The 24,578-nt window shown below is 38.6% G+C and overlaps 1 protein-coding gene across 3 annotated transcripts in view; it reads right to left on the bottom strand.

Moving 5' to 3' along the window:
* The window catches only part of GRIK2 (glutamate ionotropic receptor kainate type subunit 2), a 727,469-nt gene that overhangs the window by 419,002 nt on the left and 283,889 nt on the right, over nucleotides 1-24,578 (bottom strand). The window lies entirely within an intron of this gene.

Genomic DNA, 24,578 nt, shown 5'->3' with positions numbered 1-24,578 from the left:
TATGCAATAATACAGTTTTGTCATGCATTTTACATTAATAGTTGCTTTGTTACAATGTTAGAGATCCTTGTCAGCTAGTGATTGCTGTTCCAGTTTGTGCCTAACAAAAACTTATTTATCATTAACATAACCTATATAGCTATTTCTCATTATTAAAAGTCTGATTACATTTTTCAAGTTCATTTGCAAGTAATGTCTAGTGAATAAATAACCTGTGTGGTGAATATATAAAAGTAAAACAATTTTCCTTAATAAAATAGGATCAAAGTAGCTTGAACTATGGTCAATTGTTTTAAGAAATAAAACCAGCATTTTTTGTACTGGTTCTAGGTATAACATTAACTTCAAAAGTAAAAATACAATTAAATATAACTGTAGACATTTAAAGTAAGCATTTTCCTCAAGTATCTCCTGATTATGTATCAAAATATATAAAATTAATGGATATATTTTCAATAGTTCATAGAACTATAACATATTTTAAAACAATGGAGACATATTTTTTATACAATCTTCAAGTAATGAAACCCATTTAAGAACTGACACAAAAACCAATTATTGAAAAGAAAAAACACATTACCCAATTCTTTTTTTTTTTTTTTTTGACAGGCAGAGTGGACAGTGAGAGAGAGAGACAGAGAGAGAGGTCTTCCTTTTTCTGTTGGTTAACCCTTCAATGGCCGCCATGGCCGGGCACCGCACTGATCTGAAGCCAGGAGCCAGATGCTTCCTCCTGGTCTCCCATGCGGGTGCAGGGCCCAAGCACCTGGGCTATCCTCCACTGCCTTCCCGGGCCACAGAAGAGAGCTGGACAGGAAGAGGAGCGACCAGGACAGAATCCGGCACCCCAACCGGAACTAGAACCTGGTGTGCAGGTGCCGCAGGCGGAGAATTAGCCTATTGAGCCGTGGCACCGGCTACCCAATTCTGTTGTGGTTTGGGCTACATTAATTTTCATTTTTACTCCTACTCTTCCTTCTTTTTTATCTTTCTTTTTCATCCCACCTCATCTCTGTAATCCAATCTCTATTTCTCCCTTCCCTTTCTATTACTAGCTTTTTTAATATTGGTATGGCAAACAATAATAAAGGAAAATATTTATAAATAACTAATCTGGAATTCTCTGTGTATGTGTGTGTGTTAGAAATATACCTTATTAGTACTAAAAATCTACTGTACATTAAAGTAAAGTTTGAGATCTTGAGAATAAAAATCTGACTCTAGGACTTTTAAAACATTTGTTTATTTGAAAGTCAGAATGACAGAGTGAAGGAAAGAGAGGAAGAGAGACAGGGAGACAAAGAGAGATCTTCCATCTGTTGATTACTCCTCAAATTGCTGCCACAGCCAGGGCTGTGCCAGGAGTCAGGAATTTCATTTCATCTGGACCTCCCTTGTAGGTGGCAGGGACCAAGTACAAGGGCCATCACCCACTGTCTTCCCAGGTGCATTAACAGGAAGCTGGATCAGAAGAAGAGTAAAAAGGACTCGAATCGCACACTGATATAGAATGTAAGCAGTGGTTTGACCTGCTGTGGCACAATGCCTGCCCCTAGGGCTTTATATATCAGTTTTTAAATAAATAATAGATTCATAGTATGATGTTATAAGCATAGACAATGAAATAGTAAAATTAACAACTTGATAAATATTATTTTTATCATCAAAAAAGACAATTCAAAATAATACATGAACATATTGTCCCATAAGATTTACTTCATCATAAAGTTATTTTGGAATTTTGCCATTTAAAATTCTAAAATATCAGTTGCATAGTATATTATTATCCTATTTAGTTTTATAAATTTAAATATTTACTCACTATAGTAAAATGTTACATAATTAATTGATATTTAATGTATCCATTAAACACACTACAGCTCATTTTAGAGAATTAACATGTGTAAATAAGAACAGATGTTGGCTGGCGCCGTGGCTTAACAGGCTAATCCTCCGCCTTGGGGCGCTGGCACACTGGGTTCTAGTCCTGGTCGGGGCGCCGGATTCTATCCCGGTTGCCCCTCTTCCAGGCCAGCTCTCTGCTATGGCCCAGGAAGGCAGTGGAGGATGGCCCAAGTCCTTGGGCCCTGCACCCGCATGGGAGACCAGAAGAAGCACCTGGCTCCTGGCTTCGGATCAGCGAGATGTGCCGGCCGCAGCGGCCATTGGAGGGTGAACCAACGGCAACAAGAAAGACCTTTCTCTCTGTCTCTCTCTCTCTCTCTCACTATCCACTCTGCCTGTTTAAAAAAAAAAGAACAGATGTTAACATTGAACAATACAGCATTTACTTATAACACCTGCTTGATCACTGTAGTTTATCATAGTGGTATGACTTTCTCCAAAACATGTATAGAAAGCTACACATTTCTTTGAACATGGGAACACTCTGCTACTAAATCAGAATAAATTTTAAAAGGTAATAGTATTGTTTAACTACTTTTTATAAATCAACTAGACTATTCTTGCAGTAAGGCCATATTTCCAACTGTTTAAGGTATCACAATAATCTCTGAAGCTAGACACAATTTAAACAACTGCTTCAGCATCTTCATATACTCATGCATATGTCTTTTGAACAATCCTCTGAGGTGATTTCATGAAAAAAAAGAAGTCAATTTCCAAAGATAGTCCTGGTTTCAGGTAAGTATCATATGAGAGCTCTTTTTTTGAATTATATTGGTGTAGTAGTCATATGAGAGTGCAATTTTGTTGCATTAACTAGTAGCAAAACACAACAAAATAATGAGCTCAAAGAAAGATTCCTAACTTTTCTGTAAAGAAAGAGTTAGAAAACCATAACTATAAGGAGCTATAGGAAAAAGAGAAAAAAGATACTTCATTCAAACATGTATCTTAAAAAAAGATACTTCTTTCAAAGATGTACCAAATTCTGGGGCCGGCACCATGGCTCACTTGGTTAATCCTCCACCTGTGACGCCAGCATCCCCTACGGGTGCTGGTTCTAGTCCCAGCTGCTCCTCTTCCAATCCGGCTCTATGCTATGGCCTGGGAGAACAGTAGAAGATGGCCCATGTCCTTGGGCCCCTGCAACTGTGTGGGAGACCAGAGGAAGCTCCTGGCTCCTGGCTTTGGATCTGTGCAGCTCTGGCAGTTGTGGCCAATTGAGGAGTGAACCAGTGGATGGAAGACCTCTCTCTCTCTCTCTCTCTCTCTGGCTCTCCTTCTCTCTCTGTGTAACTCTAACTTTCATAATAAATAAATAAAATCTTTAAAAAAAAAGATGTACTAAATTTTTATTATAGCTCAAGTATTGTTCTAGACACAGGAGACATAGGAAAGATAAAGCAGACAAGGTTCCTTCCAGGCAACGAGAATATATGTAGAAAAATAAAGGTTATAAAAAAGAAATTACCATGAATTGTGATAAGTAATATTTTGGTGGGAAAAGTACAGATTGTTGAGAAAGCATGTAGCAGGAGGTTTTAAGGAAGTTATTTAGAAGGAGGTGACATCTAAGTTAATACTAGAATAAAAGGAGAAAGAATAGAAGTAATGAGTAAGAGAATAAATAGTTTTCCTATATAGACATGGAAGTGAGAGAGCATGAACAATGAATCTTAAGAAGGTAAGAGAAGTGGTGATAAGTGCAATTGGTGAAGTGAGCATAGGACTGCTGAAGAACCCTCATAAATTACTTTAAAGAGTTGAGACTTTATCTTAAGAGCTGTGGGAAGTGTCTACTTAGAAATCGTATTTCAAAAGAATCATTCAGATTATGGAGGACAGATCAGAAGAGCTCAAACAGGGAAAACAAAGAATTAGGAGGTGGTTGTAATAACCCAAGGGTTGCAATAATGCAGGAAAGGTAAGATGCACTTTCAGGGCAAGAGGGCAGAGAGAATGAGTGAGAAGTGGATGCAGTAGACAGGTATTTATGAGAAAGAATTGAGAGTACTTGATGAGCAAGAGAGCTGAGTCAGGAAAGTTTCTTAGATTTCCTGCTTCAGCAACCATCACAGGAGAAAGAGTGCTTTCATTGACTCTAAATCATGGGAGGACTACGTCAATAGAGGAAACATCCATTCATTGATAATCTTGAATGTCTCATTTCATGTCAGAGGTTGTTAACAGAAAAATAAGTATCTGTGAATACTTTTTAAAAGGTATTATATTGAGTCTAACAATAAGATCATTGCTAAACCAGGCAAGGACAGTTTTAATAGGGTGCCGGTAAGTGTTCCATTAGTAGGAGGCAGGAAAAATCAGACCTCCTTGAAATCATCTTCATGCGTTTCTGTGATGTAGCTTAGTATCTGCCCTAATCATATCTAACCAAACCCTCCCTAATCCATCATCAAATCTACAGGATACCTTAGATTGCACTAAATATGCTGATTAAATGATCATTTTATTTGCATCAGCAGTTCTCAGAGTTTGCACCATACATTCTGGCATCATTCCAGGAGGGTCTCTGAGATCCAACTCTTTTCATGACAATACTAAGGGACCAGTTGGACTCATAACTTATTGTTTTATACATGTGCAGTGGAGTGTTCCTGAAGAGACAAGATGTGTGATGTCACAATAAAAAAGGGAGAAAATGTGACATTGTGGCTGTTCCCCATTAAACTAAATATTAAAGAGACTTATGAGAATGTAAACTAACGCCACTTTCATAGGGTTTGATTTTCAGTCTAAAAATCTGCCACATGTGTGGCTTTGTGGAAGTCATTACATTTCTGTTGACTTTAATTTCTTCTCTATAGTAGGGTAAAATTATATTTTAATGTATAACACATCAAAAATGAAACTGGCATATATAAAACTCTAAGCAAGTGGCAATTTTTCATTATTATAGTGCTGATTAACATGGGAAAGACAATCATATTTTAAAATGTGTTGGTACTAAATCTGTTCTTAGAAGATATTTTGACATTTATTGAGATGGAAAACATAACATCAAAATTTCAAAGAACATTTTAAGAGATTAGCTCATTACCAAAGGAAGAGGAATTACAGATTAGCCTAACAGTTTTGAATTGAAAAATCTGAAATGACTAAAAATGTAAATTTTCTGAAAGATAACATCCACAAATGGTATTTGTACAGTTCATTCTAAGAATAAATACTAGCAATTATTTTCAAGTCTAACAAGCTCATGCAGATAGTCCATTGAGCTATCAGTCACAGTAAATGTTTACTTATTCTGTCCACACATATACATTCCTGCTGGCATTAATGTACAGATTTCAGTTTGCCCTGGGGAATGATATTGAAGAGCAAAAAACTAAAAAAGATAAATAAACAAATACATAACTGTTGCTAGTATGAGCTGCCATCTTCTACAAGCAAGAATCTGAGTGAAGTAATGTCTTTGTTCATTCCTTCAGCACATGTTTTTTTGCATGCCTACTGAATTCAAGACTTTGTTTCATGGATAAATATAATGATTGGAATAATAGTATTCAGTCTTCAACTGCAAAAGATACAATCTGAATCTGACTTTTTTATGTTAAAGTAGATTCTACAATGCTTTTCATACCATTTTTTGAATAAAAATGTCTCAGCATTTCAGTCAGAGCAATGAAATCCAGAGAGCTGTTGGAATACTGAAAGTAAGGTACTGATTTTTATATTTTTGCTTCCTATCACCTCTTGCAGCAGGTCCTCTTTTGCTGCTAAGCCTTCATTACTCCCATGTGATGCTGCTTCTCATTTTTCTAGATTTCTCTCTCTCTTTTTTTTTAAATATTTTATTTATTTATTTATTTGAGAGGTAGAGTTACAGACAGTGAGAGAGAGGTCTTCGATCTGCTGGTTCACTTTGCAAATGGCCGCAACGGCCGGAGCTGAGCCAATCTGAAGCCAGGAGCTAGGAGCTTCTTCCAGGTCTCCCTTGTGGGTGCAAGGGCCCAGTGACTTGGGCCATGTTCTGCTGCTTTCGCAGGTGCTTTAGCAGGAAGATGGATCAGAAGTGGAGCAGCCGGGACTGGAACTGGCACCCATATGGTATGCTGACACTGTAGGCTGGGGTTTTAATCTGCTGCACCACAACGCTGGCCCTAAGTGAAGCTTTTGTATGGAGGAAAAATGGCCATAAATAGTATTGAGGCCTTTTAATTACAATATTAGTCTGCATGTCCCACTGTGGATATCTACTCATCTTTCTACCTTCCCCAATATCTTTCCTTAAAAGCTTATAATATTTCCAAAATGCCAATTTCGCAAAAGATTACCTAAGTCAAACCAATCACACATCAAATTCTTGTGTATATATATTTTTTTAAATAAAAGAGGATTTTTTTTCTTTTTGAGAGAAATAAATCCCTCAAAATAATTAAGATGGTTTATATGTGGTCCTGTTCTATAGTCCTTTGATTAAAACAGAGAAATAAAAGTGCAAAATCAGGGGGGCCTGCGCTGTGGCGTAGTGGGTAAAGCCGCCGCCTACAGTGCTGACATTCCGTATGGGCACCGGTTTGAGTCCCAGCTGCTCCTCTTCCCATCCAGCTCTCTGTTATGGCTTGGGAAAGCAGTAGAAGATGGCCCAAGTCTTTGGGCTCCTGCATCCGCATGGGAAAACTGGAAGAAGCTCCTGGCTCCTGGCTTCGGATCTGCTCAGCTTCAGCTGTTGTAGCCAATTGAGGAGTGAACCAGCGGATGGAAGACCTCTCTCTCCCCCTCTCCTTCTCTCTCTGCCTCTCCTTCTCTCTCTGCCTCTCCTTCTCTCTCTGTGTAACTCTGACTTTCAAATAAATAAATAAATCTTTTAAAAAAGTGCAAAATCTATTTTGTTGAAAATGTGGTGAATACAAATAATTTGCAAACAACAGTTTTCAGAAATACTGTTTACTTGAACAATTTTGGCACCCAGTTAAGTTATTTAATGGCATAGTGGAATTATAACTCTTTAAAACAGCCTTTTAATTAAAATGCCCCCTTTTTCCCTATTGTAATTAGTTTATGTAATGATAATAAAAAAGAAACAATTTGCACAGATGGATTCCTAAAAATCTTCTAACAAAGAAGAGCACAACATTGCAATTATCCCCTTATTTTGGTAGATGAGTAACATTCCATTACCTCTAATTCCTTCACTGAGAGTACATTATTCGTTGTTGTTTTTTTTAAATCTTTTTCCTACTTTCACATATTTAAGCAATAGCTGAATCAAGGTTTGTCTTTATACTATAAGGACAGAGGTCTAAGCTGCTCTTTTCATAAGGTGCCATCAATTTGGCTTGTAAGGGGAATCCAGAAGGAGCCATTTATGCACACTCCAGCTGGCACTCTCTACTACAAAAATCAATCACACCACCTCTCCAACAGTCCTAGCTTCCCCAGCTCCAGGGAGGGAGTCCCAAGTTCCTGCCATATCCAGGTATCAATTTCAGCAGCTATACAAACCAGAGCTTTGCCACCTGGCTTAATCATCAGGCCTATTTATCATTTTAGTTAATGTGATCTTTGTTCAAGCTCAGACTCTTACTGAAATTTATTGTATTACAAGCCAGGCAAAACTGACTGGTTGGTGGTGATCAATGTTTTATCATCAACCCTGCCCCCATTTTTTAGTTGAGAAAAGAAAATTTATTGAGAGTTGAAAATATGGTATTTTAAGAATTTGTATTTATTAGAATGTTGTATTTGGGCTGAAGATACATTTTAAAACAAATTAATTAATTTATATTTGCCAGTTGCAGATTTTTCAATGGCTAGTAACATTGTAAAAATTGAGAAAGAAGCTAATTATAATAAGAAAGTTAAAAATGGTTCTGACAGAAGTGGCAAATAGACACTGAAAAATATTCTTTCTCCAAATTTTTATCAGCCAACCTTTCCCTGGAGGTAAGGTGGATTTGTTCAGTATAGAGAAGATAGAAAATAAAGAAATCGGAATTTTTTTTATTAAAGGGGAAGAGAAACAAGAATGAGAGGAAACTTTCAAAGTGGCTTATAACCTTTTCAGAGCAGTGAAAGAAAGATATGCATATTAAAATCAGAGGGCTAGTTTTCTTTGAATATCCTCAAATCCTGACCCTAATCTTATAGAAAAAATTTCCTTCTCTCATTTTGAGTTTTATTTATCTTTAAAGTGTGATATAACTTAGTAAATTCAACACTCAATATATGGAAATTCAAAAACAGATGAATTTCAATTCACATGCCAGTTTCAAATGTCAGTAGCTACTTTAGCAATGTGTTGAGAATGTCTGAGGCCCAGTTCTGTGTCTAGGAGCATGTTTCCATCAGGGAATTGAGTTTGTTCAGTGAAAAAGTTTGGCAATGCCTACAATGATAATTCCCCAGTTAAAATCTTCTCTTTCTAGTTTCATTATATCAATCAAAATTTAAGGATAATATTTTTTTATTGATGACAAAGCATTTATATATTTCACAATGGAAAACAATACAGTGTTGACCATATATTCTAGGCACTATGCTGTCTCTCGGGGTTCCTGGTAACCCTGAACCATGATGCATCCAAGTTAAGTGCAGCCTGAGTCGGAATTCTGACAATTGCAGACTCTTGAAAACATGTTTAAAGTGTGCACATTCATGTCAGGAGCAACTCAGTAAAATTCTACATAATTTCCAATTTTCAAACACCCCTCAAATACTGAAAACTCCCTTTGACAGTCAATATGCCTACATGTGTACATATGTGTACACAACACATGCACACACACACACTCACACAGACCTCCTATGTTTCTATTTCCCTGGAAAGTAAATCACCTCTGTTCTGACATCTCTCCACAAGAAAATCTGACCGCGATTTCTTTTTTCTGTTCTGCTCCAATTTGTAAAGTGTAGACCACAACACCTCACAACTCCTCACAGCACTGATACAGCTAACGAGATGCCTGTAGGTAAAGCCTGAGAAAGGAAGTCCGTAATTGGCAATATCAGGACAGGTTTTTTGTTTTGTTTTGTTTTGTTTTGTTTTTAGGACAATCTTAACTATGTAAGCCACAGAGACACCGCTGAAACTCACCAGTCGGTCTTATATGTTGCATCACCTTATCAAATTCTGAAACTCACATTACTACACAGGAAAAATCACTCTAATGCATATCAGTCAGCACCATACCTTACACATAGTAAACTCTTTCACTGTTTTCTGCTTACTATTTCCTCTTTGGACCCAGGATTAGTTGTTACATGGGTGCCTTGACAGGCCTTATTTGCTCCCAAAACCTTGCCTGTAATTCTGTGAGTAATCTTTTTTTTTTTTTAAGTTTATTTATTTATTTGAAAGGCAGAGTTACAGATGGAGGAGGAGGGGGAGAGAGAGAAAGAGAGAGAGAGAGAGAGAGAGAGAGAGAGATCTTCCATCGGCTGGTTCACTCCCCAAATGGCCACAATGACCAAGGCTGTACCAGTCCAAAGCCAGGAGAAAGGGGCTTCTGGGTATCTCATGTGGGTGCAGGGGCCCAAGAATTTGGGCCATTTTCATCTGTTTTCTTAGACTCATTAGCAGGGATCTGGGTAGAAGTGGAGTAGCCAGGACTTGAACCAGCATCCACATGGGATGCTGAAACTGCAGATGGTGGCTTAACCCACTGCACCACAGCACCAGCCCCAATCTTCTTTTTTTTTTTTTTCTTTTTTAAAGATTTATTTATTTGAAAGGCAAAGCAACAGAGACACAGAATGAAAGAGGAACCTTCTGTCTGCTGGTTCACTCCCCTAAATGGCCTCCCAAGTGCGGTCTGAGTCATGCTAATGCAATTCTGGTCCCCAACTTGGGTGACAGGTTTTCAAGCCCTTGGACCATCTTCTGTTGCCTTCCCACCTGCATTAACAGGAAGCTGGATAGGAAGAGGAGCAGCCAGGACAGAAACCAAAGCTCAGTATGGGCTGTTAGCACAGGAAGCAGTGGCTTAGCCTGCTTTGCCACAATGTCGGCCTCCTGTGAATGATCTCTTTATCAAAATCTTTTCATTTAAGCCATCTAAATGAATTCTGCTTCCTGCTAGGAATCTAATCTAAGACAATGGCACTATCTATATGTTGGTAAATTCCAAATGAGCCATCCTCATAAAGTTCATGGAGAATTCATATTCTGAATAAAACCATGACTTTTGGAGTTTCCTCATATATCTTTTGGAGACTACTTCTTTGAACTCTAGACTCTTAGATTCACATTTCTGTTTGACATCTACATAGTAAAGAATTAACTGTACTCAGAGAGGTCTGGCCTTTGTTATTGGCTCCTGTGAGGTAATCTCTAAACCCTCAGAATGACCTCCTGACAAGAGTGGCTTTGTTTAATTAAATACGGTGAGCCATACAGGATAGGACAACAATGTGATTTGTAGCAGAGGCTTTGAGCCATATATGATATCAACTCAGCCTCTGAAGAGGCTGGGAATAAGTCAGTTAAGTGGGTGGTCAGTCATTTCCACATGACTAAGCCCCAATAAAAGCTTTGGACATTAAAGCTTAGGTGAGCTTCCTTGTTTGGCAATGCTTCATGCCTATTTTCACACATCATTGCCTGGAGAAGCCAGCACTGTCCACAAACTCACTGAGAGAATTCAACTGGAAGCTCTGAGTGCAGCTTTCTCCTGGATTCTGCAATACGCACCTCTTCCTTGGCTGAATTTAATCCATATATCTTTGCTGTTATAATTCGTAACAGTGAGTACAACAGCTTTCAGTGCATTCTATGAGCCATTTCAGCAAATTATCAAATTTGGAGGGTAATCTTTTTGAAATTAAAATTGGTGTCAGAAGTGAGTATGGTCTTGGAAGCCCCTGAGTATTGAAGTTGGTGTTAGAAATGAGTGTGGTCATGAGGACTCTGGAATAATGCTAAATCTCTGATTTAATTTGTAGCAGTTACTACAAACATAATTTTCCAAAAGGGGCTTTTCCTCACTGTACCCTCCAAAACTCCTCCTCCTTTAGTCATTCCCATCTAGGACAAGGCAAGGTTAGATTTCCAGTTATGTGTGGGTGATCCTGTGTCTGGATGGGAGACTGCCTGCCTAGCCCATGCAGGAGATTAAGAGGGCTTGCCGCACCGTTCCTCCCAAGAAAGACCCTGGTCAGGGGCTCAGCACACTGAGAGCCACACATGACCTGACTGCTGGTGGGCAGCAGGAACCCCAGGCACATTTCCACCACACCCCAATTCCTGTTGCAGGGTCTTGTAATTGTCAATCAGGTAAACAGCTCCCAGGTGTGGCCCAGACCCATAAGCACCACCTGGAAGGCTACATAGGCTACATGACCATCAAGGTGATTGGAGAAGCATAGCAGTGCTATTATCAGTTTTATCCTATAGAATTAGAGTTGCCATGAACTAGCTACTCACTTCTCTTCCTGCCCCAGAAAAGCTTGTGCCTGATTGTTAATAAAAGGACATGTTCACCAAAACTTGTGTCCAGTACTTATCATCGAAGAACGCTGTCGCCCCACCATTCCAAGGGCGTGGGCTTCACAGGACAGGACCGCTGTTACTCAGGTCAAAAACGTTGGTGTCACCTTTGCCCTCTGCCTCACACATAGCACGCTGAAGTTTTTAGCAAATCCTATCAGATTTACTTTCAAAGTATATTTAGAAGGTGATCAACTCTTACCACTCCTAACACAATGGACCAAGCTGTCCTGTCTCTCAAATGGGTAAATGCAAAAGCCTCCTAACTAGCCCTTTACATATTTGTACATACAGCTGGAATTCATTACCTATGGAGTTTATTTCATAGTTCTGGTGAATGTTATGCTCCCGAAATTCTTAAAATGGGATGCAGAAAGCAGGACTACACTGCAGAGGTTCTGACTCAGGACTGGATACCAGAAGAGTAGCAAGACGGAGCAGTACAAGTGGCCCCTTGAAACAAGCAGTCTCCAGATTTGACTCAATACAAAAAGAATCTCATAAACCATTTGAGACATTGATTTCTGATTCTCTAAGTCTCTAGGGAGTCATTATGGCTTCAGACAACCAGTCCAGCCAAAGAAAGTTGTGTGGAAAACAATACAGAGAACCAGATATCCTCACTGGGTAGGGTCTCAGTATTCAGGATAAAGAAAGCAGCAGGGATGATAGTAATAGATGGAAAGAAAGTGCCATGTACTTGAGAATGACTCCAATATGAAAGGTGAGTTCATGCCTTCCTTTGTTGTGGGGTGGGAAGCATCTACCTGGTCACAGGTGTTATATAATGTGTGTGTTATGTTATTTGTATTTAGAGAAGTGCTAAACAAATCAGAAGCAGCCAGCTTAACTACTACTTATAAAAGTCAATGCCAAAATAAGCTCTCCCTGTTTCTTCTTTTACTGATACACAAAAAAGCAATCACAGCGTTATCAAAAAGCAAACAGTGCTTTTGGCCATTTCAAGGCTAAAACCCTTTGACTTCTAAAACCTCTGGTTCTAAGTTTGATGTCTGCTAGGGTCAGTTTTCTATTCAGAATATTTCAGTTTCCGAAAAGCCAATAAAATCAGTGCTGCATTTTAATTCTTTTTCTTTGCTTATTTCTATTCAAGTTTTCTCACAACTTAATTATGAGAGAACTAAAGCATTTGTGACTGACTTAAGTACTGTGCTCATGGGGGAGGAAGGCACAGTCATGCTAATGGCTTTGACCTAGGCTGACCCAGCACTATACCCATCTTATCATCTAATTTTTTTTTTTTTTTGCCTTATCCATACATATCCTGCGTGTGGGCTTATCGTTGCTATCAGGAGACGGAGTAGGTAAAAAGTTTGACAGTTTCTTGAAAAGGCAGTTGCATTTGTCAGGGCTCTCTTGGTAATATATACAGATTCAGTTCACACTACACTGAGCCAAAAAGCAATGCCCTGTCTCCAATACTGAAAATAAACTCTAGGAAGTGTTGAAGTCAGGAAATCTTTCTTTGTTGCTTGGTTCTCATTTCCTCTGTTACCTGCTTTATTCCATAATCTTTTCCCATTTCATGGCACAGAGGATCAGTAAAAATCACACTTATAAAATGTTCTGTTAACATCCTAGGAAGTTCTCTGGCCCAAGATTGAAGTTATTTGGTGGGAGCAGAGGAGTTGAGGATAGATGCCTATCCTTGTGTAGGCAGTAAGCAGTGGAAGGAGAAAGTCTCACTTGACCCATGTAGTCTAAGAGTCCCTAGAGGGGATTCTGGCTAGACCAACACATAAACAAACTAATTCATGCATCGCTGTGATGAAAATGGCTATACTTTGTCTTGTGATCACAGTTTCAAAATATTTTGACTGAATGGTTGTTTATAATTGAAGTCACTAACATTGTTCATCAAATCAGAACCTACTTTTTTTTTTTTTTTTTTTTTTTTTTTTTTTCTTTTTTTTTTTAACTTTTATTTAATGAATATAAATTTCCAGTGTACAGCTTATGGATTACAATGGCTTCCCCCCCCATAACTTCCCTCCCACCCGCAACCCCCCCCCTCCCGCTCCCTCTCCCCTTCCATTTGCATCAAGATTCATTTTCAATTCTCTTTATATACAGAAGATCAATTTAGTATAAAGATTTCAACAGTTTGCACCCACATAGAAACACAAAGTGAAACATACTGTTTGAGTACTAGTTATAGCATTAAATCAAAATGTACAGCACATTAAGGACAGAGATCCCACATGAGGAGCAAGTGCACAGTGGCTCCTGTTGTTGACCCAACAAATTGACACTCTAGTTTATGGCGCCAGTAACCATCTTAGGCTGTCATCATGAGTTGCCAAGGCTATGGAAGCCTTCCAAGTTTGCCGACTCTGATCGTATTTAGACAAGGTCATAAAAGACAGAGTGAGGATAGTAACCAATGATCCTAAGAGTGGCATTTACCAGGTTTGAACAATTATACAGCATTAAGTGGGGAAGAGGACCATCAGTACACACATGTTGGGAGTAGAGCCATTGGTGGTAGAGCAGAGGTTATGATTACAAAGGAATGAGGCCCAAGTGCACTAGACAGGGCCTAGAACAAAGGACAGAGTCATTATTAGAGGAGCTAAGAAAGGTGCTGTCTAAGCTACAATTAAGTTTTCTGATTGAGAGGCAAATAGAATCTGACAGAAGGGGCTTGATAATAATCTGGTGGGCTTTAGGCCTTGTAAATTCAGAGGCCCAGACCTATCTATCTCTTCACATGGGGTATATCCTAAGGGAGGTGTGAACCTCCTAGGGGAAGGCACTCTGTTGACTTTCATTACTTGGCTGGCCTGGGAGGAGAGCTGGCCAGGTAAAGGCAGGGGGCATCTCTAACAAGAAATTTACAGTTCTGCCTGCAATGTTGCTGACCCTACTTGACCATCCCCTCAGCTGCAGTGGTCACTTTGGAAGTTGGGCTGAGTGAAGGGCTTTTCAGCTTAGAGCCAATAAGATCTGTGGCTCTGACCTGGGCATCCTTCGACTCCAGGGCAGGTCCATTTCCAGTGATCCAACTCTTGGCAGAGCTGCCAGGGCTCTTCACAAGCTGACTTCTGCTGAAGCCCAGGCTTACCACATCGAAAGCCACTGCAGTGGACTGGCCTGTTGGGTCTCCCTGAGGGCAGATCACTGTACAGATCAGCCATTAATAGGCCTGCCACCCATTGCTTCTGATGCCGAGCTTTCCTTTCCTCCTGGTTTGTGTTAAAGCAGACCAGAGGATGCAAGTCAAGGGAGTGCCCGTTTCCCATCTCTAATCTTCGGTGGCCTGAACTACAAGTCTATAGTCACAGGCATGTTCTGTAGTAGTTTTTCTAAGGTAGACAATGTCCATGAGGAAAATTATATTCTCACTTAAAAACTTTCTTTCCCTTTGGTCTGAAAGGGAGGTTTTTTCTACTTACTGCTTACTTCGCTGATGGCGAAGTGAATCTAGCTATGAGATTATTATTTGAGTTCTTATTTTGGCTATGCTATTGCAGAAAAATGTTAGCCATCTCTTTTATAAGGTCTAAAGATTAAATTGTGCGTCCTACAGATTCCTTCATAATAGAATTAGTTTCCTACCTTGAAGAGAATAGAGAAATGAAAGAACAAGTTGGGCTTAGAATAGAGAAATGAGGGAGCAAGTCCTAGATCGCTTGCTGACAATAGCAATATCACATGAATACTTAGCAAACCATTTCAACCATTAGATAACAACTTAAGAAAACATTCCCCAGAAGGTCCAATGCCTTCTATAAATTTTAAGAATCATGTATTTGAAAACACCTCTGAAATATCTACCATGGTGTAGTTTGTTTAGCCAGTAAACTTAAGCACAACCATCTAAAATGTTTTTAGTTTCTTTCTACCAACAAGTCTAAAACATATGATACACAGATTCAGGTCCCACAAATTAAAATGTATCTTTGATTGATTTTAGCAGCTTAAATTTATGGACAATCTTATCTATAAGCCATTTAAAATAAAACTCTTAATAAAATTTCCCCATGTGGACATACAATATGTACACACATATAACATAACATAATAGACCAATATATCAATTTTAATAATAGCTTTTAAAATCTTTAACTCTTTTTGTAGATTGCCAATTGATTTGAATTGCTTTTTCTTTTTAGTAACCTCAGTTAACCATACTTTCTCTCAGTTGGTACTGTTAATACATTATTGGCTTCATCTGTTTATAGAGCCATCCCAAAGTACTGAATACAATAAAAGTGGCTGGAAAAAGTCCATAGGAACCTACAGGAGGACAGCTAAACACAGAACCAACAACGCTTTAGTTTTATGAGCAGCAGATCATATATAACTGTGGATGACAAAAGACTTTAAGTCGCCATGTTTAAAATTATAAACTCATCAACCAACAAGAGGCACTTGCTTACTTCACAGTATTTTTGAAAGCACCTGTAGGATTTTACAAGTATTTAACTCTTTAAGCCTCTGGGGCTTTCTCATTAAGATAACTATCATGTCTAGTAACACAAGATCATTAGACATTTTAATTCTCAAACATTTGTATTAATAGCATTTTCCATTATAGAAACTTAAAGTCTGGTACCACATCACATCTTGACAGTACTTCTAATATACTCCAAATAGACTGATTAGTTGGTGTCTCTATAAGATGAGAGACATAGGTCCTTCGATTTTTTCAGTTGGGCCCAAACTGGAAACACCAAAGTCCAGGATTTACTGGAAATTTTAGAGACCAGATTGTTTGAAACTTTGATTTTTTGAATGCCTGTCAAGAATGCCAAGAAGGCTCAAAATCCAAAATATCTGGTTGAAATAAGATTTCTTAAAATCATGACATAACATAGACCAAATTTGATCATTGTTACAAGGTGATTATTCAAATTTTTGAAAAAAGCACATATTTAAATAACCCATAGCTCTTAATAAAAATTCAGCTGTTTTTGAACAATTAGAATTTAACAGACATCAAGAGAACATAATAGATTACTTTAACACATTGCTTTAACAGAGCATCAGAGTTTAATTCTATGTCAAAGAGAAATTGAGCTTCCTGTGATCTTTTGCTGTGAGGTTTCCTTCCTTTACCTTCTTTCATATTGGTGACCATGTTTCTGTGTTTCTGTGTGTAACACATCTTTAAGCATCTTTTGCAGGGCAGGATGAGTGGCAACAAATTCTTTCAGTTTCTGTTTGCTATGAAAAGTCTTAATTTCACCTTCATTCACAAATGAGAGCTTTGCAGGATATAGTATTCTGGGCTGGCAGTTTTTCTCTCTTAGTACCTGGGCTATGTCTCGCCATTCCCTTCTAGCTTGTAGGGTTTCTGATGAGAAGTCTGCTGTGAGTCTAATTGGAGATCCTCTAAGAGTGATCTGACGTTTCTCTCTTGCACCTTTTAGGATCTTTTCTTTATGTTTCACTGTGGTGAGTTTGATTACAACATGTCGTGGTGAGGATCTCTTTTGGTCATGTTTATTAGGGGTTCTATGAGAACCTACTTTTAAGAGTGAAAGCAACAGATGTAAGTGCTTAATAATCAGACCAGCATAACAAGCATAAACCAGTACTGTTCTGGGAAAACTAGTACTGTTCACTCCTCTTCTTACTTTACAGCACTCACATACCTCATCACATACGCTCTCTTCATCCCCTAGTATCCTGGCAATGTTCTTAATCCACACTCTGTGGGACCAACACACCTCATTGTTCAATTCTGATGGCCACATTGCAAGCTCCTTTGTCTCCTGACAACCTACTCAGATGTGCACCTGTCCTTCTGTCACTCACCCTGCCCTCTCAGCTTGTGATAACCCAATATCAGCACTCTAGACAGTGGCTGATTAGGTGTCCTGCTGTCCTTTAATCCCCACTTGTGTCCAGGTCAGTGCAGTTATGAAGCAGCAAATGATCCTTCACAGCTCTTATTTTGGCTCTGTCCCAGGATGCTGCTATTATTGGTTTTTCTCCTGCCACTTCATACCTCAAATATGATTTAAAATTGACATTGATGAAACAGCATAAGAAGCTTTACCTGGCTGGACCTTGAGTAACAATAATGATCAGAACTACTATGTGCTGATGAGATTGCCAAGTAGAATTTGACTCTTTAGGAAGTCAGATTTCATTTTATCACAGAATAAATAACGTTAACACCAAAGCTTTCAGTAACTGTACTCATTGAACATGCAACTTATCTTATGACTAGTTTATAGATGTGAATATATCAAGAATACATGCCAAAACATGCTGTGTGCTTTGAATTGGAAATGTAGAAGTGATATACAAAAATATAAAGAGGAAATACTTTCTATTTTTTTTTTTTTTGACAGGCAGAGTGGATAGTGAGAGAGAGAGAGAGAGAGAGAGAGAGACAGAGAGAAAGGTTTTCCTTGTTGCCGTTGGTTCACCCTCCAATGGCCGGTGCGAACCGCGCATCACGCTGATCCGAAGCCAGGAGCCAGGTGCTTCTCCTGGTCTCCAATGCTGGTGCAGGGCCCAAGGACTTGGGCCATCCTCCACTGCCTTCCTGGGCCATAGCAGAGAGCTGGCCTGGAAGAGGGGCAACCGGGATAGAATCTGGCACCCCAACCGGGACTAGAACCCGGTGTGCTGGTGCCGCAAGGCGGAGGATTAACCTGTTGAGCCACGGCGCCAGCCAAAATCCTTTCTATTATGAAATTATAGGGTAGTGTGAAGACAGATAAGCAGATAATTTTTCTCTAGTGAATTATGTAAAATAATGTAGGAATCACTAAAGACCAATAAAAGTAGTTGAGACAGAATGCCTAAGGATAAATAATCATTTGGAAGGTGGATAAGAATGGGTGGGTTTTATAGCTAGAGAAAATAGCAGGCATAAAAAAGCCATGATATGAGAGTATGGCACATTCAGAAGTCTTGTGAGTTATTTAGTTGATATTGCTGGAGAATCAAGTAGTGACATGGTAGGAGGTGATTTTAGAGTAGTAGTAGGTAAAAACCACTTAGATTGTAATTTCTTTTTTTCTTTTTATTTATTTATTTAGGAGGCAGAGTTGCAGAGAGAAAGAGAGAGAGACAGAGAGAAGTCCTCCATTCCCTGGTTCACTCCTCAAATGGCTGCAACAGCTGGAGCTGAGCCCTTCTGAAGCCAGGAGCCAGGAACTTTGGGATCTCCCACATGGGTGTAGGGGCCCAAGAACTTGGGCCATCTTTCACTGCTTTCCCAAGCCACCAGCAGAGAGCCAGATAGGAAGAGGAGCAGCCTGAACAAGAACCACCACCCAAATGGGATGCCAGCACTGTAGCACTGGCCTTAGATTGTACTTTGTAAGTCAAAGAACTTCACAGTTGCAAGTACTTTTAAACTAGTTCAAATTGACTTAAATAGAGGAGACTTTTTCTTAGAAAAATTGGGATAGTTTCATGAAACCCAAGTGTGGGAATTCAGTCAGTCCTTAAAAGAAAACAGGGACCAGTTTTGTGGTGTAGCAGGTAAAGCTGCAATCTGCAGTGCTGGCATCCATTATGGGCATCAGATTGTATCCCAGGTGTTCCACTTCTGATCCAGCTCCCTGCTATTCAGTTTTCCAGATGAAACAAAAGGGATGCGTATCATGTTAATAATAAAAAAAAAGGATGAATAAGAACAAGACTAATATGAAATCACCATCTTTCCTTTCTTTGTGTATGTCTGCTTTACTCTTTTGTTTCTAACTAGACCAGGTTTCTCTGCTTTAGGTTTCATTCAAAGGACATCATTATACTTGAATTTGTGAGTTTACTTGTTACAGTCCAGCAACTGGCAGAAACCAAGCAATCTCTTTTCATCCCAATTCCAGATTCCTGGAAGAGAATCTAAATGGTACAGCTGTCTTAAATGTTATTCTAGTCAACTATAGCCAGGGGTACAGATTTGCCTTAAATTATCAACATTGCTGGTGTGGATATCATCTCTGAGGGTGAGGAAGCTAGAATAATCTATGATTTACCTGTCCATGCATAGTTTTTCTTTAATGTACTGTACACTCTTATTTAATGCTATAACTAGTACTCCAACAGTATTTTTTTTCACTTTGTGTTGCTATATGGGGGCAAACTGTTGAAATCGTTACCTAATATATACTAAACTGATCTTCTGCATATAAAGAGAATTGAAAATGAATCATGATGTGATTGGAAGGGGAGAGGGAGCGGGAAAGGGGAGGGTTGTGGGTGGGAGGGAAATTTTGGAAGGGGGAAGCCATTGTAACCCATAAGCTGTACTTTGGAAACTTATATTCATTAAATAAAAGTTTAATTAAAAAAAATTATCAACATTGCTGGTGTGGATATCATCTCTGAGGGTGAGGAAGCTAGAATAATCTATGATTTACCTGTCCATGCATAGTTTTTCATAATACGCATTTCCCATAATTTTTCAAGATTCTCAATATGCATGAATTTAATTTTTTTGCATCAAAATAAACTTATATTTTAATTAAAAATTTGCACAAAGTTTTTGAAGTACCTTTGTGCTTCCCCTTTGTACAAGTGAAATCAATGCAGAAATTAAGAACAATACAAACATATTTTCCTATTAAAAGATCACTTTGGTGGTATTTCTAGAAATGGATTTGGGGAGCTAAAGTAGGGGATATTGAAAGAATCCAGCACATTAATGAAAAAAGAGATTTTTGGTTCTTCTACCTTGACAGCCGTAGGAAAGTAGCAACCATGCTTCTGCGCTACCTCACGGCTGTAGGCCTCAACAAAGGCCACATGACCAAGAACATGAGCAGGCTGAGGCACAGCCATGGTCATAGCAGAAGCCTCATCAAGCACACCAAGACTGTGCAAGATATTATCTGGGAGATGTAGGGTTTTGCTCCATATGAGTTTAGTGCCATGGAGCTGCTCAAGGTCTCCAAGGACAAACAGGCCTTCAAAGTTACCAAGAAAAGTGTGGAGATACATGTCCCTATCAAGGGGAAACTGGAGGAGCTGAGAGTTTCCAGGCCATCATGAAGAAACCAACCACCAAGAAGGACTGAGCCTTTCCCTAGACTAATAAACCTTTCCAGGACCTCATTGTGGGGGATAGGGAAAAAAAAAACAAAAAACAAAAAACAAGAAAGAAAAGAAAAATGAGATTTTTCTTGTATTTTGGCTTCCACTAGAATTAGTGACAGAATAGTAGGTGGCATTCTCTACTTGCATTTGCATTATTTATTTCCATATAAACAGAATTTCTTAAAAGTAAATATTTAACTACATTTTTAACTGAGCAGTGAGCATTGAATTTTTGAATCTTGACTTTAAATCAAAAGATCTTTGGGTTGCTCTGAAACATATGCCATATTGCTACCATAATGTGTTCACATTAATCAAGATCACAAGATTGACATATAACATTGAAAATGCAATCTATTCATTTATAATGAGAAATTATCTGTCATAGGCATGGAAATACTTGAATTGCATGGCCATTGCATTCTCAAACTACACAAGAGCTGACATCATAATTTTAAGGATGCTTAATATTAGTTTAGAATCAGAACAAATGGAAGTGCCTCAATAAAAGTAATAATCATAGATAACATTAATTGATGGTTTTAGTTTCATCCACCAGAACTCTGAAGCAGTAATATTGTTAACCCCAATTTTCACATGAGGTGAAGACATTGGTACCTGGAGTACTATTTTCAACATTTCATGGCTATCAGGTGACCAAGTCAGATTTAAACGCTGAAAGTCTTTCTGTATAGCAAGTAGACAAACTGAACCCAGAGTATAATATGGCTGGTCTTATTGGTGGCAAATATGAGAATTTATTTCTGAGTAACAATTCTTGAACAAATGTCATCTTTGTTTTACTTTCAAAATAGGCTTTTCATTTTAGATTTTTTTCCTTTTAAAATATTTCAAATTATGCAGAAAAATACAAAGAGTTCATTGAGTATTTCACAGATTTAACAATTTTTAATATTGCATATTCACTTCATATGTAAACATTACATATATTCACATAAATACTAATTTGCTGAAAGCAGGAATAGACATATTAATATCACCTAATGTGGAATTCATAAATCCATCACAGAATGAGGAAAGAAGAGTATATTGGTATTCAAGGGCTGTAATTTGGAGAAGACAACATTTATGCATATCTATATAGCAAACGATATGGTATATACTTTATTTTTTACTAACTATATCTATCTCCCTATCTATCTACCTACCTACCTACCTATCTGCCTATCTATACATTACCCATGTGTGTGAATGTATACACACACATATGAACTGAATGTCACAATAAGAAGAAACATATGTCATTTGTCTTTCTGTGTCTGTCCTATTTCACTTAGAATGTACAGCCATTCTTCAAAAAAAATTAAAAACAAATTTACCAAATGATCCATTTATCCCACTTCTGAGAATACATTCAGAGGAAATTAAGTCATTAGAGGGAAGAGATACCTGTACTTTCATATTTATCACAGCATTGTTCACAATAGCAATATAGATGCTCAATCAGTGGATAAATGGATAAAGCATCAATATAGATGCTCATCAGTGGATAAATGGATAAAGAAAATGTGATGTATATTATATTTATATACATGTGATATATATATACACATTCAATGGAATATTATTCTGCCATAAAAGGTAGGAAATCCTCACATTTCCTATAAAATGGAAAGAATGAATCTGTTTTGAAGAAACTCAAATTACTGAAATATCTTTTTGATTGATGTTCTTTTTCTGTCTTAGCTTACACTGATGCCTTCAGTCAGGAAAAAGTCACATTTTTCTTTTTTCTTTTCTTTAAAATGTATTTATTTATTTGAAGGCAGAGTCACAGAGAGAGAGGAAGAGGCAGAGAGAGACAGATTTTCCATCTGCCAGTTCACTCACAAAATGGCTGAAATGGCCAGGGCTGGACCATGCCAGGAGTCAGGAGCTTGTTCTGAGTCTGTCACACGGGTGCTGGGCCCTAAGCACTGGAGCCATCTTCTTCTGCTTTCCCAGGCCATTAGCAGGGAATTGGATCAGAAATGGAGCAGCTGGGACTTGACTCAGCACCCATATGTGATACCAGTGTTGCAGGTAACAGCTTTACCAGCTACACCACAATGTTGGTGCCAGTCACATCTATTTTTCCCATGAGGATACTGTATCTTTTAAAATAACTTTGCAAATTTTCATTCACTAAACACTGATTCCATAGTTTTAACCCTTAGAGGATAATTTCATTTTCAAATGTTTCCAAAATTCTCTAGTTCTCAACAGTGACAATGACAACTATATTGTTCTTTAGGATAAATTTTTTCCACACATGAGTTTGGAAGTTTATACTATTTGCTATTTGCTGTATGTCTATTACATAAACTTTAGCCTCCTACTTAAGCATTAATCTTACTTTATTATCAAATATCCTAAAATTTTTAATATGCATTTTATTTATTTTTTATAATTTTTTATTTAAGGTAAACACACTTCATGTATTTCAGATATACAGATTTAAGAACATAGTGGGGGCCGACATTGTGGCTTATCATGTAAACCCTGCAGTGTCGGCATCTCATATGGGCACTGGTTCATGTCTCAGCTGCTCCACTTTCGATCCAGCTCTCTGCTATGGTCTGGGAAAACAGAAAAAGATGGCCCAAATCCTTGGGCCCCCACAACCACATGGGAGGTCCGGAAAAAGCTCCCGGCTACTGGCTTTGGATCGGTGCAGCTCCGGCTGTTGCAGCCAACTGGGTAGTGAACAAGCAGATGGAAGACCTCTCTCTCTCTCTCTCTCTCTCTCTCTCTCTCTCTCTCTCTCTCTCTCCTTCTCTCGGTGTGTAACTCTGACTTTCAAATAAATAAATAAATCTTAAAAAAAAAAAGAACATAGCAATACTTCCTATCCTAGGCTCCCTCCTACCCATGCACCCACCCTTCCTCCTCCTCCTTCTTTTATTCTCTCCCTTAATTTTTATAATGATCTACTTTCTGTTTACTTTATACTCACAAAATTCATCCTACACTAAGTAAAGAGTACAACAAATAGCAAGAGTAAGGAAAAAAAAAAAAAACTGTTCCTCAACAGCGGAGACAAGGGCTGTAAACAATCATCGAACATTAAAATGTCAATTCAAGGCCGGCGCCGTGGCTTAACAGGCTAATCCTCCGCCTTGCGGCGCCGGCACACCAGGTTCTAGTCCCAGTAGGGGCACCGATCCTGTCCCGGTTGCCCCTCTTTCAGGCCAGCTCTCTGCTGTGGCCAGGGATGCAGTGGAGGATGGCCCAAGTGCTTGGGCCCTGCACCCCATGGGAGACCAGGATAAGCACCTGGCTCCTGCCATTGGAACAGCTCGGTGCGCCAGCTGCAGCGCGCCAACCGCGGCGGCCATTGGAGGGTGAAGCAACGGCAAAAAGGAAGACCTTTCTCTCTGTCTCCCTCTACTGTCCACTCGGCCTGTCAAAAATAAAAAAAATGTCAATTCAACTCATATACATCACATTTTTTAGTACTCTATTAGTTTCCACAGATTAGGGAAAACATACGATATCTTTTTTTTGGGGGGAATGGCTTATTTCAGTAAGTATAATGGTTTCCAGTTGCATCCATTTTGTTGCAAAAGACAGGATTTCATTCTACTTTATGGCTGAGTAACATTTCATAATTTTTTATCTAGTCATTAGCTGATGGATATTTATATTGATTCCATATCATAGCTATTGTGAATTGTACTGCAATAAACATGGGGGCACAGATCACTCTTTCATCTGATCTGCTGATTTCATTGGGTAAATTCCCAGGATTGGGATTGCTGGGTCATATGTTAGGTCTATATTCAGATCTCTGAGATATCTCTATACTGTCTTCCATATTGGCTGTACTATTTTACATTTTCACCAATAGTGGATTAGGGTACCTTTTCCCCTACATCCTTACCAGCATTTATTGTTTGTTGATTTCTGTATGAAAGCCATTCTAATGGGGGTGAGGTGAAATCTCATTGTAATTTTTATTTGCATTTCCCTAATGGCTAGTCATCCTGAGCATTTTTTCATGTGTCTGTTGGCCATTCGAATTTTCCGTTTTGAAAATTGCCTGTTCAAGTCCTTTGCCCATTTCTTAACTGGCTTGTTTGTTTTACTGTTGTTGAGTTTCTTGAGGTCATTAGATATTCTAGATATTATTCCTTTATCAGTTGCATAGTTCACAAATATTTTCTCCAATTCTTTTTGTTGCCTCTTCTTGTTGCTG

This window comes from Lepus europaeus, chromosome 3, assembly GCF_033115175.1.
Source record: "Lepus europaeus isolate LE1 chromosome 3, mLepTim1.pri, whole genome shotgun sequence".
Lineage (NCBI taxonomy): Eukaryota > Metazoa > Chordata > Mammalia > Lagomorpha > Leporidae > Lepus > Lepus europaeus.
Note: the sequence above shows the minus strand (reverse complement) of the source record. Positions and strands in the feature narration are given on the sequence as shown.